This window comes from Lissotriton helveticus, chromosome 7, assembly GCF_964261635.1.
Source record: "Lissotriton helveticus chromosome 7, aLisHel1.1, whole genome shotgun sequence".
Lineage (NCBI taxonomy): Eukaryota > Metazoa > Chordata > Amphibia > Caudata > Salamandridae > Lissotriton > Lissotriton helveticus.
Genome location: NC_136068.1, coordinates 969,015,130 through 969,034,225, shown reverse-complemented (window position 1 = coordinate 969,034,225; position 19,096 = coordinate 969,015,130).

Sequence of the window (19,096 nt, the reverse complement as noted above, 5' to 3'; positions counted from 1 at the left end):
TTTTCCGATTAGTCTCCCTGATAGGGAATCCAAAAGGGTAGAAACCTTTGGGAAAAGGGTGTTTTCTTCAACCATTTGTCCTTTAGATCTGTGAGCGACTGTTGCTTGCTGGGCCACTATTCCCACGCTCTTTGGAACTCTGTGGCTCAAGTCCTCCCAGGTGTCCTGGAAGACCTCCAATCTATCCTCACCCAAGCCAGACAGGACAGCTGTGATGGGCCAAATTCAAATTCATTGTGGTCTAGATACCACAGATTTCATCAATTGAGCCATTCGTTGGCATGCCTGGATGCAATGGACAGGTTTTTCAGGCAATGTTTAATAATCCCTGTGGTAATTCAAAGAGAGCAGGGTCACAGCACGCTCCCTAGGCTTACCTACCCACCTCGTCAGCTGCATCAACCCTATTGTTACTTTTGTGGCTTCAGCAGAGGCAACCCCTACAGGCAGCCATTACAACCTCAACAAGGTGCCCAGACGTTTCGAGGCTGTGGCTGAGGCATCCACCGACCCTGCGGTCAAGGTCAATGTGCCAATCAGGCTAATGCCCTCCCGCGGCCCCACCTGCCAAACCACTTTAATGGAGCTCAGCCACCCAGTTAGAGGACGGATCCAATGTTTCTTGCCGGACTGGCTGGCATAACATAACTTCCTGGCCGCTACGCAGTACCTTCCAGCATCCCCATAATGACTGATGGAGAACCGGGGGACCGGAAGGCGTAGAGTGGCACTGGATACGCTGATGCGCCCAAGGATAGAAAGGGGACTTGCTGTCCCGGACTTTGAACTATACTATTTGGCAGCACAGTTCCAGGGGCTTACCCAGGCTGTGGCACTGGAATTTAGGGGTCCTGTGAGTGAGCTTGAGCCAGATATACCTCGGCACGTGCTGTCGTTTGTTGTGCTCCAACAAAAATTTAATGTACACTCACTGTCTATGGAAGAAAACACCCTGCGGCTCTGCTGGAGACGCTACCATAACAGAATTGGGATGCAGCGGCCTTATGCCCCGGAGATACCCCTGGGTATGTGCACCGCCCTTCCACATGGCGGGGATTGGTCGATACTAGCGGAGTGGGAAACTCTTGGATTACAGGTCGTAGGAGACTTATACACGGATGGTGTTTTGTTGCCCTATAGCGCATTACAAGAGAACTTTAGACTTCCACGTGGGCATTATTTAACCCACACGGCCTTAATTGCTGCCATCCAAAAGTACTGGGGTGGGGGCCTGTCGGAGCCACCGGTGAGTTTGGCGTGCCAGTATGTCGTTATGGTGGCGGGTACCTTTAGAGCCATCACCTGCTTATATAGACGCATGCTTGGGGAGGGCTTACAGCCGTTGCAAAAGCTGCGAGACCGATGGGTAGTGGATATAGGTAAAGATATACCTGAGTTGGCCTGGTTGCAGATAGTTGAGAGGGCATGGAAGAGCACAAAGAATGCCAGATTCCAATTGGTTCACTTCTTCATACTGCACAGGGCTTATCTTACCCCGGTAAAGATAAACCGATACTTTCAACTAGATACAGCTCAGTGCCCCCACTGCAGGTTAGTGGACGCGGATCTAGTACACATGTTATGGGATTGCCCACAATTAGGTACATATTGGGAAGATATATTGGTATTATTAAATAACATTACAGAGCGGCAGATCACCCTGAACAAAAGTACCTGCTTGTTGCGCTGGTTCCCCCACACTAGTTCGACAAAAATAACAAGTAAATTCCTCGATTTAGGGTTAGTACTTGCCAAACGGAAAATCACATCTCACTGGAAGGCTATGAGGGGTCCCAGTTATGATAGGTGGAAAACCACGTTACTTACTTGGGTAGGGAGTGAGAGTGTAATTCGCTTGCAACAAGCCCAGAGGTCCCACAATGTCAAGGCTCTTGAAGCAGCTCGAGCGTGGGAGGCCCTGGTTCTAGAATTGAAAGATGCAGCCACAAACTCTGGGTTGGAATCAAGCGTCCACGCTGTAGAGGAAGCCCCGTAGATGATTATCCCAATGGGACATACAGGAGTGTGTGAGTGTTATATACCCCCATGGGTCCACAGTCATGTTCTTGTATGTAGATTTATGTATGATATCCCTATCTTTCGATTTGCTTCAACCTTTTGATAAGACCGATATCGCTGTTGCTGTTGACACGCCGGTGAGGGTGGGTGGGTGGTGAGAGGGTGGAACAGCCTCGCTTCTTTTATATGGCTCTACAGAATATGTATCCATATTGTGCATCATCATGTGTTATATGATGTGGTTATTATTTACATGAGATTGGAGAGCACATATGTTTTTGATTGATTATTATATATGCTGTTTGTGGTAAAACAATAAACAGATTTAAAAAAAAAAAATGACTGATGGAGAACCACCTGCCTATTTTACAGCAGGAGCCTTTTGGCCAATGGGGCTGTCAAGAGGGTGTCTGCACTGGAAATGCGTTGTGGTTGCTACTCCTGCTACTTCCTGGTGCCAAAGAAGAACCACAGGCCTTCATCCTATTTTAGACTTTTGCCCTCTCAATGCCTTTCTCTGGAAGGACATATTAAAGACGCTCAGGTCTTGTCTTCCCTTGATCCTGTAGAATGGATAGTGGCGTTAGACCTGCAGGACTCCTATTTCCATATACCCATCATGCTGGCCCACCAGCGCTACCTACGGTTCATCATGGGACAGTAGTAATTTCCATTTGCTCTTCTCCCACTTGCTTCCACCAGTGCCACTCGGGTGTTCACAAAACTGATGGCAGTGGTAGTGCTACAGCGCGGCTCCAGAAATCATTTCTAATCAATACTCACCAATTTCCCTGAAACCTTAAAACTCACAAATCATGCATCAGTGGGGCCCATAACACTGCGCATTTACCCTTACACTTGGCTTCAAGGCTTTGGTGAATCGCAATGGAGAAATGCTGTAACATTTGGTGGAGCGTCTAAACCTATTTAACTACTTATTATTTACACCTGCAGATTATTACACTTTACCATGGTTTTATTCAAACTTTTAATTTATTCAGACACACCGCCATTGTGGCAATGGATCTGCTAGAAAGAAAATTAGGCGTAGGAAAATCACAAGACCAGCTTTTAAAATTCCATTTTCCCAATTTTATTAACAGCAAAACTTTATTATGTCTGACATTTATGCATTAAATAAATTCTTTATTCAGAAAATCTTAAACTTTATTTCAAAATGATCATTTTATTTAGAGCTCGGGAAAGAATCGCTTTATTTTAGAAAACAGTTAAAGTTTAGCAAAGAACAGATAGTTCCAAATTCATTCTCTCCTAACATCCCTAACTAACACCCTCATCTTATCCTTCAATCCTGCAAAGCAAACTAGTAAAAAATCATTAGAGTCTTACATCCAGGAATCGGTCATCAGTCGGACAGCACTTCCAGATGAAATCGATAAAGCGACCCCTTCTAGCTAAAACCAGGAGTTTTTATACCTTATTTCTCTAACTTAATCTATCTAAATTGTAACTATCACTACTTATTCAAACTCTAATTGGACAAAATCGGGGTGGGTGAGCATCATCTCACCATTACAACATCATTTTCTCAATGGTTCAGCAGAAAAATAAAGGGTCTTTGTTTTAGGACAGTCCATAGCTTAACTATTTCTTTTTGTTGTAACATCGCCTCCGTTTCTCACGATCTAACATTCAAGTGTCCATGTTTGGCACCCATCCTAGGTTCCGGGCCAAGGCAGCCTTGAACCTCCTCGAGCACAGGCAGTTCACTCTGACTTGCAGGTTTTGGTGTGCCTGCGCTGTCGAGCCCTTGCTCACTGTTTACCCGAGCATCCATTTTTATTTAGGCCTCAGAGGCCACTATTGGAACTATCATATAAACAAACACAAATTCATGTTAAATATTGAATTTAAACCCGTTCTGTTTACCTCCCACCATACTATTGTTTCCCATTAGTCGTTACCTAGCAAATAAGCCACACAAATGCGTTTTATACTTACATAATCGACCATTTCTTAGCACAAAAACGTATACAAAAGCACATTTAATCTGCGTTTGTTTATATTTAAGCTGCACATTAATTCACAACACAATAACAACACATATTAATTAATTATATGGCAACATACAAGCAAAATTAGTACTCCCATGTATAATAAAATGTGTGCATCTTATTCTATGGTTGATTAATTTCACAAAACACTTTTAGTAAATGTTATCTTTATGGGACATTGACTCCAAGAGGGGTACACAAAATTTAGCATTTGCCACCTCGCTCCATCAATTCCCTCATCTGGCGATTTTATCACCAAATAACTCTCAAAATTTTGGAAAATTTAGCAGAACATGTTTCAATTTCTTTTTGTTAATATCATCTATACTTTTGTCTCTTTCTCTTTTGAGTCTTTGAAAAACTTTTCTTTAATTTCTTCCATTTCTATTTCATTCTTTTCTCTCAGTCTTGCCTGCTGTTCTTCATTCCTTCTCCTTATTGACTTTCTAAAATCTCTTCTACCTTTGTATATACAGCATAACCTTATCATAAAAATTACTATCACTAAGATTGTTATCGGTATTAGTATTTTACCTATAATTGAACTACCTATTTCTTGAAACCAATGCTTAATTGCTGAGAAACTTTTACCCAGCCTTTCAAGGACACCTTCAACCTCCAGTGGTTCAATTTCTCTATGCAAATCTGTAATATTTAAAATATACTTTTCAATATTCTGACTTCTATCTGGAATATAAGTACAACAATGTTGAACTTTCAAAATTCCACAGATTCCTCCCTCTTTTGCTAAAATTATATCAAGTACTATAAAGAACAAAGGTCCTAGTAGTGAGAGAAAATTGGCTTCACACAATGGTATTATAGACTGGAGTCAGTTCTATAAATGTAATCCATATACCCAGCCGGGCATAGGATATTTATTTAAACAATTGGTAGGGTGATCAGAACCACAGTATATATACAGACAAGTGATAGGTCACAATGCTGTACCTATCATCCAAAAAGAAAACAGAAAAGGTAGGGAAGGTAGTGAGAGTTGAGAAAAGAATAACAGGCAAAAGCAAGGGAGCCAATTTTGTAGCTTGCACGTAGTTACAGTATGCTAGTAACCTCACAATTACAGTTACTACAAATGGATATACACAGTGGTAACTCATGTAGGACTGTATTTTAAAGTCGACGTTTCGATCCCCTGGCGCCTAATAAACCTGGGATCATCATCAGGACTAATCGTATTTAATTGCCTGGTTTAGTTCCAACCTGTTGGATTAAGTGGAGGAAAAGGAAAAAAGAAGAAAAGCAAACATGAGGACATTTCCTGAAGCAAAAGAATAAAATACGGTAGGCAGCACGTATATATCACAAGTGCACTCATCCATGTGCAGACAGTCATACCAGGTTCAGATCGGTGAGCCTTTTGAAGTGAGGAGGTCTAACAGGGTGGCAAAGGATCAACCATGCGGCGCAGTGAAAAATTATGACTGTATATTAAAACCTAAGTAGCGAGTCATTTCCGAAAAAGAGCGTGATATTATGAGAAGGTGGAGATTTCTCAGTGAAAATCAAAAAGTAGTTAAAATTGTACACTAAGTCGGCGCTGTGACAATGTGAAGTGAAAAGCTGTCCATGCTCAAATACCACACGTGAAGGTGTGTAGCAATACGGACGTTATTGGAAACATATTACTAACCCCGGGAGGTGGGGGACTGCTGGCAGAGGTAGCCAAACTGTCTGGTGGTCGTACCCCGATGGGATTTCCACCATGCAGGAGGGTTTTGTCGTTCCAGATGAGAAGATCTATTGGGAGATAGATTTAAGTGATATAGCTAGGCGCAATTAGTCCGTGGCCCATAACGAGGCTGGCAATATCTGTGGGCATACCTGAGGGCTTGGTTTCAAAGTACAGCCGTACTTGGGAATTAACCGCTTCAGACGATCCGAATAAAGTAAAAAGGGGTCCGCAATGGGAAGCCTTTTATGTTAGAAGCCACGATCGTAATGAAGATCCGTGTTCAGGTATCACATGGGTACTTATCCCGCAATCGGGAGGGTCCCTGAGGAGAAGGGTAAGAAAAATTAGGACTAAGGCTGTGGCCATGAGTGGCCTAGCGAGTCAGGGAACAGCCTGTGAAGGATTCAGAAGTAAGGCTCACCTGAAGGTACTCGGACCGCAGTGCAGGGGAAGGCGACGCGGTGGTCTCTCCTTCTGTTACCAGCGCCAGATAGCGAGTGAATGGAAAGGGTTTGGGCGTGTGAATAGGTTTCATAGAAACCGAAGGGCAGACTGCAGGTACAAGGCTAAAATGGCGGCCACTATGCACATAGGGAAGGGTGCCGCCATCTTGGAGTGGTGAGGAAAGATGTGCTCGTGAATGGTGAAAGGTGAACCAAGTATCCCAAATTGTGCTATAATTGTGTATCTACTATGCATATTCACACTACTTGAAAATAATTAAATTTTTGAATTTCTAACATTTCAATTGTCAACAAAATTCATTCTGGTTTGACCACAGTGTTGCACCAAAACTTTTTGAAATTGGCAATCGGTGCTTATTGTGCCATTGTTACATGTATCTTATAATCAATTGTCAATTTAGCAGTGGTGCTGTCTGGAACAAAGAGCATGGTCACAACTTGTACGGAATTAAGTCTTTTTGTTTTCATCTTTAAGGCAGAAGGTTCATTGTTGCACTTGATTTAAAGCAGTGTAGTCCAATCCTCTGCTCTGTTTAGCCATTATGCATTGAGTCAAACAAAATAATGCATTTGAGTTCCTCCCTGTTCAACAAGGTAGACATGTTACCACCTCTTTGCAGCAATTTCAATGCTTTCAACACTGTCCATTTGATGTCATCCTCATTATGATTGGCAGCAGTAAAGTGGTCAACCAACGGGGCATTAGGCGTCCTACATCTGATGCGGCTTCTGTGTTGACTGATGCGGGTTTTGACTTTCTGCGTGGTTTGTCCAATGTAGACTTTATTGCATGGACAATGAATTAAATAAATAACGTTGCACGTGTTACAATTGGAAAAAGTATTACAATCAAATGTGGTGTTATTAAATGTCACAGATGTTCCCTCGATTGTAAACTCGCATACAATACAACCACCAAATTTGAAATGCCCAACAATGGGGGACAGACCCCAAACAGATTCAAGAGTAGTAGATTGGTTCACGTTGGGCAAGGCTGCTCTTACCAAGTGGTCCTTAAGGTTTTTGCTTTTTTTGAAAGCAAATAGTGATTTATCAATGTTGAGGACACCGGCATTAATGATGGGCCAATGGTGCAGTATCATTTTTCTCAAGTGGTTAGAGACAGGAGAGAATGTAGTTACACATGGTATCCTCTCTAGTTCTTTTTTTGTTTTCGGGACTAGCAGTGTTTCCCTCGGGCAGTACCATGTCCGTTTTAAAGCATTCTTCACGATTCTGCGGGGATAGCCACGCTCTTTCAGTTTAGATGACAAAATGGAGCCTTCCCTAAAATAGCCTTCCTTACAGGAACAATTTCTCCTAATTCTAAGGAATTGGGAGTATGGGAGGGAGTCACGGAGGGCCCTGGGGTGATTGCTTGTATATGCCAGGACCTTGTTTCTCGCGGTTGGCTTTCTAAAAAGGCGTGTGAGGAGCATCGCATCGTGGTGGAATATAGTCAGGTCCAGGAAATCAATTGAGGCTTTCTCAAAGCTAATTGTAAAGCTCAAACCAGAACAATTGTTATTCATCCAGTGGAGAATAAAAGAGATTATTGAGTCTCTAACATAGCAATTGGTCATGGGAACAAAATCCTTGTTAGAGACTCAATGGCGATGATCAACCTAATAGAACATCACCCTTTTGACCCCGCCACTGATACCTTGTGTACAATGGACGTGGAGTCCCTATATACAAATATCCCCCAAACAGCAGCCTTACTAGTGATACAAAGAATCTTAGAATCCCGGCCACGTCCTCATGCTGTACCTAGCACTTTCATCTTGCAGATCCTTGAGATCTGTTTGACCCGTAACTTCTTTATATTCAATAACCTCTTTTATCAGCAGATTAAGGGGACCTCTATGGGCGCAATTTTTGCCCCAAATCTGGCCATACTCTTCATGGACGAAATAGAAACAAAGGTGATTCTGGCACCCACCAATCATTTTTCCAGGGGATTCTATTTTGGCGCAGATACATTGATGACGTCTTCATCATTTGGAGACTTGACGTCAATGTACTGCACCAATTTCTCCACTGGATGAATAACAATTGTTCTGGTTTGAGCTTTACAATTAGCTTTGATAAAGCCTCAATTGATTTCCTGGACCTGACTATATTGCACCACAATGGGGAGCTCCTCACACGCCTTTTTAGAAAGCCAACCGAGAGAAACACGCTCCTGGCATATACAAGCAATCACCCCAGGGCCCTCCGTGACTCCCTCCCATACTCCCAATTCCTTAGAATTAGGAGAAATTGTTCCTGTAAGGAAGACTATTTTAGGGAAGGCTCCATTTTGTCATCTAAACTGAAAGAGCGTGGCTATCCCCGCAGAATCGTGAAGAATGCATTAAAACGGGCATGGTACTGCCCGAGGGAAACACTGCTAGTCCCGAAAACAAAAAAAGAACTAGAGAGGATACCATGTGTAACTACATTCTCTCCTCTCTCTAACCACTTGAGGAAAATGATACTGCACCATTGGCCCATCATTAATGCCGGTGTCCTCCACATTGATAAGCCACTATTTGCTTTCAAAAAAAGCAAAAACCTTAAGGACCACTTGGTAAGAGCAGCCTTGCCCAACGCAAACCAATCTACTACTCTTGAATCTGTTTGGGGTCTGTCCCCCATTGTTGGGCATTTCAAATGTGGTGGCTGTATTGTATGCGAGTTTACAATCGAGGGAAAATCTGTGACATTTAATAACACCACATTTGATTGTAATACTTTTTCCAATTGTAACACGTGCAAAGTTATTTATTTAATTCATTGTCCATGCAATAAAGTCTACATTGGACAAAGCACGCAGAAAGTCAAAACCCGCATCAGTCAACACAGAAGCCGCATCAGATGTAGGACGCGTAATGCCCCGTTGTTTGACTACTTTACTGCTGCCAATCATAATGAGGATGACATCAAATGGACAGTGTTGAAAGCATTGAAATTGCTGCAAAGAGGCGGTAACATGTCTACCTTGTTGAACAGGGAGGAACTCAAATGCATTGTTTTGTTTGACTCAATGCATAATGGCCTAAACAGAGCAGAGGATTGGACTACACTGCTTTATATCAAGTGCAACAATGAACCTTCTGCCTTAAAGATGAAAACAAAAATTCCATACAAGTTGTGACCATGCTCTTTGTTCCAGACAGCACCACTGCTAAATTGACAATTGATTATAAGATACATGTGACAATGGTACAATAAGCACCGATTGCCAATTTCAAAAATTTTGGTGCAACACTGTGGTCAAACCAGAATGAATTTTGTTGACAATTGAAATGCTAGAAATTCAAAAATGTAATTATTTTCAAGTAGTGTGAATATGCATAGTAGATAAACAATTATAGCACAATTTGGGATACTTGGTTCACCTTTCACCATTCACAAGCACATCTTTCCTCACCACTCCAAGATGGCGGCATCCTTCCCTATGTGCATAGTGGCCGCCATTTTAGCCTTGTATCTGTAGTCCGCCCTTCGGTTTCTATGAAACCTATTCACACGCCCAAACCCTTTCCATTCACTCGTTATATGGCACTGGTAACAGAAGGAGAGACCATCGCGTCGCCTTCCCCTGCACTGCGGTCCGAGTACCTTCAGGTGAGCCTTACTTCTGAATCCTTCACAGGCTGTTCCCTGACTCGCTAGGCCACTGATGGCCACAGCCTTAGTCCTAATTTATCTTACCCTTCTCCACAGGGACCCTTCGGACTGCTGGATAAGTACCCATGTGGTATTTGAACATGGATCTTCATTACGATCGTGGCTTCTAACATAATAGGCTTCCCATTGCGGACCCCTTTTTACTTTATTCGGATCGTCTGAAGCGGTTAATTCCCAAGTACGGCTGTACTTTGAAACCAAGCCCTCAGGTATGCCCACAGATATTGCCAGCCTCGTTATGGGCCACGGACTAATTGCACCTAGCTATATCACTTAAATCTATCTCCCAATAGATCTTCTCATCTGGAACGACGAAACCCTCCTGCACGGTGGAAATCCCATCGGGGTACGACCACCAGACAGTTTGGCTACCTCTGCCAGCAGTCCCCCACCTCCCGGGGTTAGTAATATGTTTCCAATAACGTCCGTATTGCTACACACCTTCACGTGTGGTATTTGAGCATGGACAGCTTTTCACTTCACATTGTCACCGCGCCGACTTAGTGTACAATTGTAACTACTTTTTGATTTTCACTGAGAAATCTCCACCTTCTCATAATATCACGCTCCTTATCGGAAATGACTCGCTACTTAGGTTTTAATATACAGTCATCATTTTTCACTGTGCCGCATGGTTGATCCTTTGCCACCCTGTTAGACCTCCTCACTTCAAAAGGCTCACTGATCTGAACCTAGCATGACTGTCTGCACAGGCATGAGTGCACTTGCGATATATACGTGCTGCCTACCGTATTTTATTCTTATTCACTTAAAAGGCTCACCGATCTGAACCTAGCATGACTGTCTGCACATAGATGAGTGCACTTGTGATATATACGTGCTGCCTACCGTATTTTATTCTTTTGCTTCAGGAAATGTCCTCATGTTTGCTTTTCTTCTTTTTTCCTTTTCCTCCACTTAATCCAACAGGTTGGAAGTAAACCAGGCAATTAAATACGATTAGTCCTGATGATGATCCCAGGTTTATTAGGAGCCAGGGGATCGAAACGTCGACTTTAAAATACAGTCCTACATGAGTTACCACTGTGTATATCCATTTGTAGTAACTGTAATTGTGAGCTTGCTAGCATACTTTAACTACGTGCAAGCTACAAAATTGGCTCCCTTGCTTTTGCCTGTTATTCTTTTCTCAACTCTCACTACCTTCCCTACCTTTTCTGTTTTCTTTTTGGATGATAGGTACAGGATTGTGCCCTATCACTTGTCTGTATATATACTGTGGTTCTGATCACCCTACCAATTGTTTAAATAAATATCCTATGCCCGGCTGGGTATATGGATTAAATTTATAGAACTGACTCCAGTCTATAATACCATTGTGTGAAGCCAATTTTCTCTCACTACTAGGACCTTTGTTCTTTATAGTACTTGCCTACCCATGGTCCTAGTGTATCCATTGGGTCCCCTTGTTTATAAGAAGAAAATTATATCAAGGGCAAGTCGATTTTGCATAACCATCGCTCTCATAGCAACCATTTCAGTGTTTACTATTAGGAATCCCTCTGCTGTATCTGTTGATAATTTATCAACTATTGTAGACAATTTTCTGATTCTATTTGCATTAAACGAAATTCCCACTGCTGGTATCGGTGCTCCAAATACATCACCTATTATTTCTAACACACTTTCTCTTCTTTTCCGACTTAGAACTTTACCTATCTCATGCTTTCCATTAGTACTTCTATCTACATGAAAAAATTTAGGAAAGACTAAACCCACATAACATGTCCCATACCAATGGTCCGGTAGTCTATAATAGGCTCGATTCCCACAAATAAAATAAACTCCAGGAAAAGCAGGATCATTTCCTCCTTTAAATCCCCAACCCCCTATAATTCTATAGGTATCTTCACATTGACTTGCACCCACAAAAAAATTGTCATACATTGAGTTGTCTCTTCTAATACAACATTTTCCCAACATTGGTGCATCTATATTGATTGCTACATTCACATTCCTGTCCTCAATATTCTCATCATCAAATGTGTAATATTTAGACTTTGCATGTTTCACTTTCTTATTTCGTTTGTAAGCAATTCTTCTTTCCTCAACCATGTTTAAGAATGCTTTCTCATCAACTCTCATTTTACATGTCAAATTATGATTAAAAGCGTACTCATGCGTTAACTCGTCTACTTCTAAAAAATATTCTCCCATTTCCTTAGCACGTTTCCTTTTATTTAATGTACCATCAATTTTTACATTTTTATTCTACATTGGAATAATGATATTCCAATTTCCCAGTCTTGTAAAACAAACTTGCAATTACACTACAAGTTACTCCATATGTAAGAGGAAGGTGGTGATATGTCACCCATTCTGACACTGATGCTGGCAGGTTTACACAAACATAACAGTCATCAACATTCATAGTTTTAATGTACTCAAGCAATAACTTTGAAAAAGTATTTTAGTGAAATCACTGATAGATCTATCTTGATGCAACTCTGGCTTGTACACATAAGTCTCATGCACCTTTTCTTTCTCAATTGGCTTACTTGAACTCACATTTTGTTTCAATTTTGTTAAATTGCTTTGGAAAGGAATCACAAAAGCTAATATTATCCACAATACAACCAACAACCCCATACATATTGTAAAGCATCTACACCATTTTCTAAAAATAGAACATTTCGTTTTGTGATTATTCATTGTCATCTTCCCTAACACCGTTTCTTCGACCTTATGTCACTTACAAGTTACACACCACTCACCACATTAACAAGTTTTCTTCGACCGTGTGTCAATTACTATTCTAAATTATACTATAGTTAGATTTTTTTTCTAACAAGTTTTCTTCGACCTTTTGTCAACTCCGACCTCTCCTATATTTACAACAGCCGTCTCACAGGACTCTAGACTTTTTATTTTAATATCATAAACTTTGAGCACCTAACTTTTCATTTCCTTATTGACTTCTTTACTCACTTTTCCCAATTGGCTTTGGGTTGTCCAGATTTTCTTGACTGCTATTAACTTCAACAATTGGTGGCAGGACAATATATGTCCACTCAGGTGATTTGTACCTCTGATTTAAACGTCTTACTCTTTTTGGCCTATGAATAGTCTCTATTTTCTTTCCCAGTGTTTCTTTTTGACTGGTAGTTTCGTTCACTTGATCTTCTTGCTCTTTTGTTTTATTTACTATTTTGAATCTCAATCCTCCAGCTCCTTTAGGCCAATTGTCTCCTTTGCAGACTTTCTTAGTCTTCGGCTCTATTGTATTATGCTCCACTCTCCAAGCTCTTTTTCTTGTGCTTTTTCTTAATGGAGTTTCGTCTGCACTGTCATCAGTTTCACTTTCAGTGTCTTCTACTGTATCATTTATTATGATCTTCACAATGTCTTTGTCTTCATCAGTTTTAGTTTTCTCTTCTGTTACTCTGTTAGGAACACCTTCATAACTGGTACTTGGAATCTCATCCTTGTCGCGAGTTACTTCCTCTTCCCCAGTTTCAGGATTTCCGTTCCTGCTTTCAGAGTCTTCAGATTGCTTTACAGTTTTCTCCTTTTCAACAACTTTCTCTTCACTTTCTTTTGCGTCTTTACTGGTGCTTGTCTTTACCGATTCTCGATCTTCAAGTTGATCTTCTGAATCTGGTATTTCAACAATCTCCCTTTCACCTTCACCTTCAGACGCAGAACTGGCTTCTGATACTTCCAGATGTCGACATTCTTGTCGGTCTTCAATATCTGGATCCTTCTCTGGTTCACCTTCAGAATCAGAGTCAGTTATACTTTCACTGTCGTATGGGTATTCAGGTTCAGGCACACGGATGGTGTGACTAGCATGAACCCACCTTTTCAGTCCAGCACACTTAATTGCAGTAGTACTGACCAAGATAACTTGACATGGTCTTTGCCACCTTGGTACCAAACAATTCCTTCTGTGATGCACTTTCACTCGTACCCAGTCCCCAGGGACTAGATCATGAGCTGGATTTTTCTCTTTGGAATTTGATTCAGTTCCCACCTGGTGGAGCACAGAAGTTACCACATCAGACAGATTTTTGCAGTAATCCAGTATGATGTAATCATTTATTGTTAACAACTTATCAACTGGTACATAGGCCTGTCTCATCACCCTGCCCATCAAGATCTCATGTGGACTTATTCCAGTTTTTCTGTCAGGTATGCTTCTCAGTGTCATTAAAACAAGTGGCAGAGCATCAGGCCACTTCATTCCTGTTGCCAAACACATCTTTGCAATTCTGTTTTTAATTGTTCCATTCACCTGTTCAACTACTCCTGAAGCCTCAGGTCTATATGCACAATGTAGCTTCTGGCGAATGTCCAGAGCTTCGCAGATCATCTGCATTAATTCATTTTGAAAATGCGGGCCTCTGTCCGATTCAATTGTCACCGGAAACCCGAACCGTGGTATTATCTCACGCAAGAACAGTTTAGCAACAGTCAATCCATCATTCCTCCATGTGGGGAAAGCTTCTACTCATCGAGAGAACAAGCAGATTATCACAAGAACATATCTAAGTCTGTTGCATGGAGGTAGCTCAACAAAATCCATTTGAACTCTTGTGAATGGGCCACCCTCCCGTCCTATGGTTCCCAAGCTTACAACAGTTTTTCTGTGTGGATTAAATTGCTGACAGACTAAGCATCTTTGACACAGGCTTTCAGCAATCATTCTGAATTTAGGATTATGCCTAGTCTGTCTGAAGAGACGAATCATAGCGTCTCTACCAATATGGGCTTGACCATGGTACATTCGGGCCATATCTGAAATCATGCTATCGAGCATTACTGGTCTTTCATCTTTGTAAACCCAAATTTCATCTTCTTCCCTTTGTCTACATCCTGATTTTAGCCAAATATCTTTTTCCTCTGCTCCTGCCTCTTCCTGCATCTACTTCACTTAATGCCACGTTTCAACTATAGTGGTTAGCATTAAAGGACTTGGAACATGTTCTTCAGTTTTTTCTCGATTGATTGAAATTTGATTCTTTGCGCAATGTTTTGCAATTGCATCAGCGTAACTGTTTCCTCTGGTGATATAATCCTCACCCCTTTTTATGAGCCGAACATTTTACCACAGCCAATTTTTCAGGTAACTGTATCTCGTCCATCAGTGTCTTCACAAACTCTGCATTCCGAATGGGTGTTCCTGCAGAGGTCAAATAGCCTCTTTGGGACCAAAGCTGTCCATAATCATGAACAACTCCATAACCATATTGACTATCATCACTATGGTTACTTTCACCTCTTTTCCCAACTCACATGCTCGTATCAAAGCAATCAACTCCGCTATCTGAGCAGAATGAATTCCTTTCAGGAAAGATGCTTCCAACACTTCTGCCACTGTACAAACAGCATATGCAGCACTTAGAACACCACTCTCTGTTCTCAAGCATGATCCATCCACAAACATTACAAAATCTGATTTGAGCAAAGGTTCATCTTTAATGTCTGGACGAGGCTTTGTGCAATACTCCAGAACATCCAAACACTTGTGATCAAGCTCACCTTTCACTTCTGCTTCAATTGTATCAGGTAACCATGTCGATGGGTTGACATTCACACATCTTGCAATTGTCACATTCTCAGCTCCCAAAATTATTTTCTCAAAATGTGTCATTCTGCTGTTAGTCATGTACTGGGTCTTTGCTCTTGTGAGGAGAATCTCCACTGAATGAGGTACATAAACCCTCACAGGAAATCGCATCACACTTCCTTCACTGTGCTCCAGACTTACACTGGTTGCTGCTACTGCTTTCAGACAACCTGGCAAAGCCTTTGCAACAGGGTCCAAAACAGCTGAGAAATACGCAATTGGTTTTCTCATTCTTCCATGCCTCTGAATTAATACTGACAAAGCACATCCTTCTCGCTCACTGCAGTACAGTTCAAATTCTTTTTCGTAATCAGGCATTCCCAAAGCTGGTGCTTCACACAACTTAGTTTTTAGCTGTTCAAATGCTTCCATCTCTGTTTTGGTCAGAACAATAGGGTCTCTGATGTCTTCCTTTGTCAGTCTCTGCAATGGTTTTGCAATCAATGAAAATCCACTTATCCACTGTCTACATTAACCTACCATTCCTAAGAAAATTCTTACCTGTCTTTGAGATTTAGGTGGCTGCATTCCCTGTATCATTTTAATTCTTTCAATTGTGACCTGTCTAATTCCTTTAGCAATCTTGTGGCCTAAATACTGTTCTTCTTTTTGACAAAACTGTAATGTTGATGGAGACACTTTATGTCCCTCCTCAGCCAAATGATTCAACAATGCCACTGTATCAGTTATACAGGCATCCTTTGTTTTTGATGCAACCAAAAGATCATCAATATACTGCACTAACACAGATTCTCCAGGCATACTCAAATTTTCTAATGATTTATTTAGCAGCTGATTAAAAATCAATGGACTCTCAGTGTACCCTTGTGGAATTCTACACCATGCTACGATACAATTTTGGAAACGGAACGCAAACATTGGTTGACTTTCCGGATGCAATGGAACAGTAAAGAACGCATTGCATAAATCAATCACTGTGTACCACTCTGCATCATGAGGTATTTGGTACAAAATCACTGCTGGATTCGGAACAATTGGACAACATGGGACAACAATTTTATTAACCTTTCTCAGGTCCTGCACAATTCTAAACGTTCCATTTGGCTTTTTCAATCCCATAATCGGTGAATTACAAGGACTACTCTCAATTTCTCTTAGAATTCCCTGTTCAGTCATTTTGTCAATCACTGGAGTAATTCCTTCAATTACCTCTGCAGTCATTTTATATTGAGGTATATTTGGATAACTTGCACCTTCTTTTATAGACACTTTCACAGGATCAACCCCTTTCATCAAACCTATATCTTTTCCAGTGAAATCCCACACGCTTTCTTTCACTGCCTCTTTCAGTTCAATAGGAATTTTCTCTTTATCAAAAAAAGGAAACAGTTTATCTTGTTCTGCCTCAATCATGAGCATTGTCAATTTATACAAACTATCTTCATCTGGAGGTTGCAATTCTATGCCATCTGGTGAACAATATATGGCACAGTTCATTTTACACAATATATCTCTGCCTAGCAAATTAACAGGACTGCTGTCGCATACCACAAACCGATGCATATCTTTGTATGTCCCAATCTCTATTTCAATTGGTTTTGTCAAAGGAGTATTTATTTGTCTATTAGCAACACCTACAACCTGGATTGTCTCACCCGAGAGAGGAAGATTTTAAATTTCCACTGATCTAACAGTAGAACGGGTAGCACCAGTGTCCACTAGGAAAGTTATTTCCACATCATTATCCTTTCCACACACAAATGGACCTGACTGATCTACCTCAAAAGTGGCTCCAAGCATACACTCTTCTTCCTACCTCAGGCACCGTCAGAAACTTTCATCCAGCTTACTGCCATTCTCTTCTTGCAACCAATATTGAGGACACGCATTTACTCTTTGCGGTCTTTTTACCTGCTCACCTCCGCTGAATCCTGTCTCTGCACTGTATCTTTGCTGATTCCCACTGTATGGCAGTGGCGGTTGTGGCACCTGACTTTGCTGATTTGCTATCTGCAGTTGCCGTTGTTGCTGCTGATTTACCTCAAACTGCACCTGCGGATTCAATGATGTATGTTCCCCATTAACTCTAGGCGGACATTTACACTTGCGTTTCCAATGCCCTATCTTGCCGCAATTGAAACATGGCATTTTCTTTTTCAATTCATCAATATTCCCTACCAATTTCGGTTTGCCTTTAAACCCACCTTGATCCCCTGCATTCTTATTCTCCATCTGTGCTACTTGTTGTTCCGCTACTTTTACTTGTGCCCACATGGCTTTCTCTTTCAACTTCTTTTGTTTTGCATCAATATCCTCACTACAATATTTTGCTTGTCTCAGTACCTTATCTACTGAGCTCGACTGCCAATCCATCATGCTATGTCTAATCATGTCTGAAATTTCTGGTCTTAATCCATATACAAACCTATACACAAAATTGCTCATATCCTTTTCATTTAATTCCTCATAACCACTATATTGTTTGAAAACCAACACCAACCTTTCATAAAATGAATGCACAGTTTCTTTCGGCTCTTGAGTGGTCCTGTCTATCTTTACCCAATCAGTTTCTTTTGGAGGTATTTTGTTTTTCAACCACACTATCACTTGTTCGTATTTTCTCATCACATCTGGTGATGGAGCTCCTGTTTTCTCATCTCTGGGATACTCCTCCCTTGGCCAATCCACAGATATTTTACATTCTGTCCATAAATCTGTTGGTACTACTATGTCAAACAATCCATCCAAATCAATCCACAATACCTTTGACACCTTTACAAATCTGTCAACTTGCCGATACCACTCTACTGGTTTTTCTCTCAGTCTAGGGAAATCATTCGTAAATGACAATATATCTTGTCTACTCCAAGGCACATGTACATATCCTCCTCCAGGAATTTCTCTCATAGGGAATTCAGTTGCCACGGTTCCCTTTTCTCTAATGTAGATTTATCACTATTCTCTTCTTTGCCCACTTGACTCTCCATTTACCTACATCACCTCATTTGCACAACAACACAATCAAATCTTTTATCTGAACTAGTCTTCCTGCAGTGTTCATGTTTTCAATGTCTCTTTCTGCAAAATCTACTCGATAAGTTTTCTGCAATGATTTTATTTTAGAAAATGTTATTCCACATTCACTTGCCACCTCTTCTAATTGATCATACATTGTCTTAGCTCTCCATGTTATGCTTTTACATAAAAACATAAGCTCATCATCCTGGTAAGTTTTTAATCTGTCTGTCCCAATCGTTCCAATTATTAATTCTTCCATATCTACTTTTAATTTAGCCACATCCAACACTTTTGATTCCTGCTCCTTTAATTTTAACGTTTTTATCCATTCACTCAACTCTCTTTCTGATGGTCCCATGGGTGTCTGCGTTAAATCTATTTTGTCTGCACTACTCTCTGGAGTGGCAGAGCCAGATTCTGCTCCCGTCGGGTATCCGCATGACAAATTTTGATTAAAAGTTAACTCTGGGGGCGTGGCTTAGGCGGCGATGTGAGCGGACGTACCCTTGAGGAGCTCCCGCTGCCGAGGCCCTAATATTAAGCTATTATTGCGGATTTGGGGGTGCCTGACTTCTCCCCTCTGTGCCTCTGAGTGGGGGACGGCTGCACTCCGGTGTCCACGGGCGGTGCTGGCGCGGCGGTGCCCTGGGTGACGCTCGGT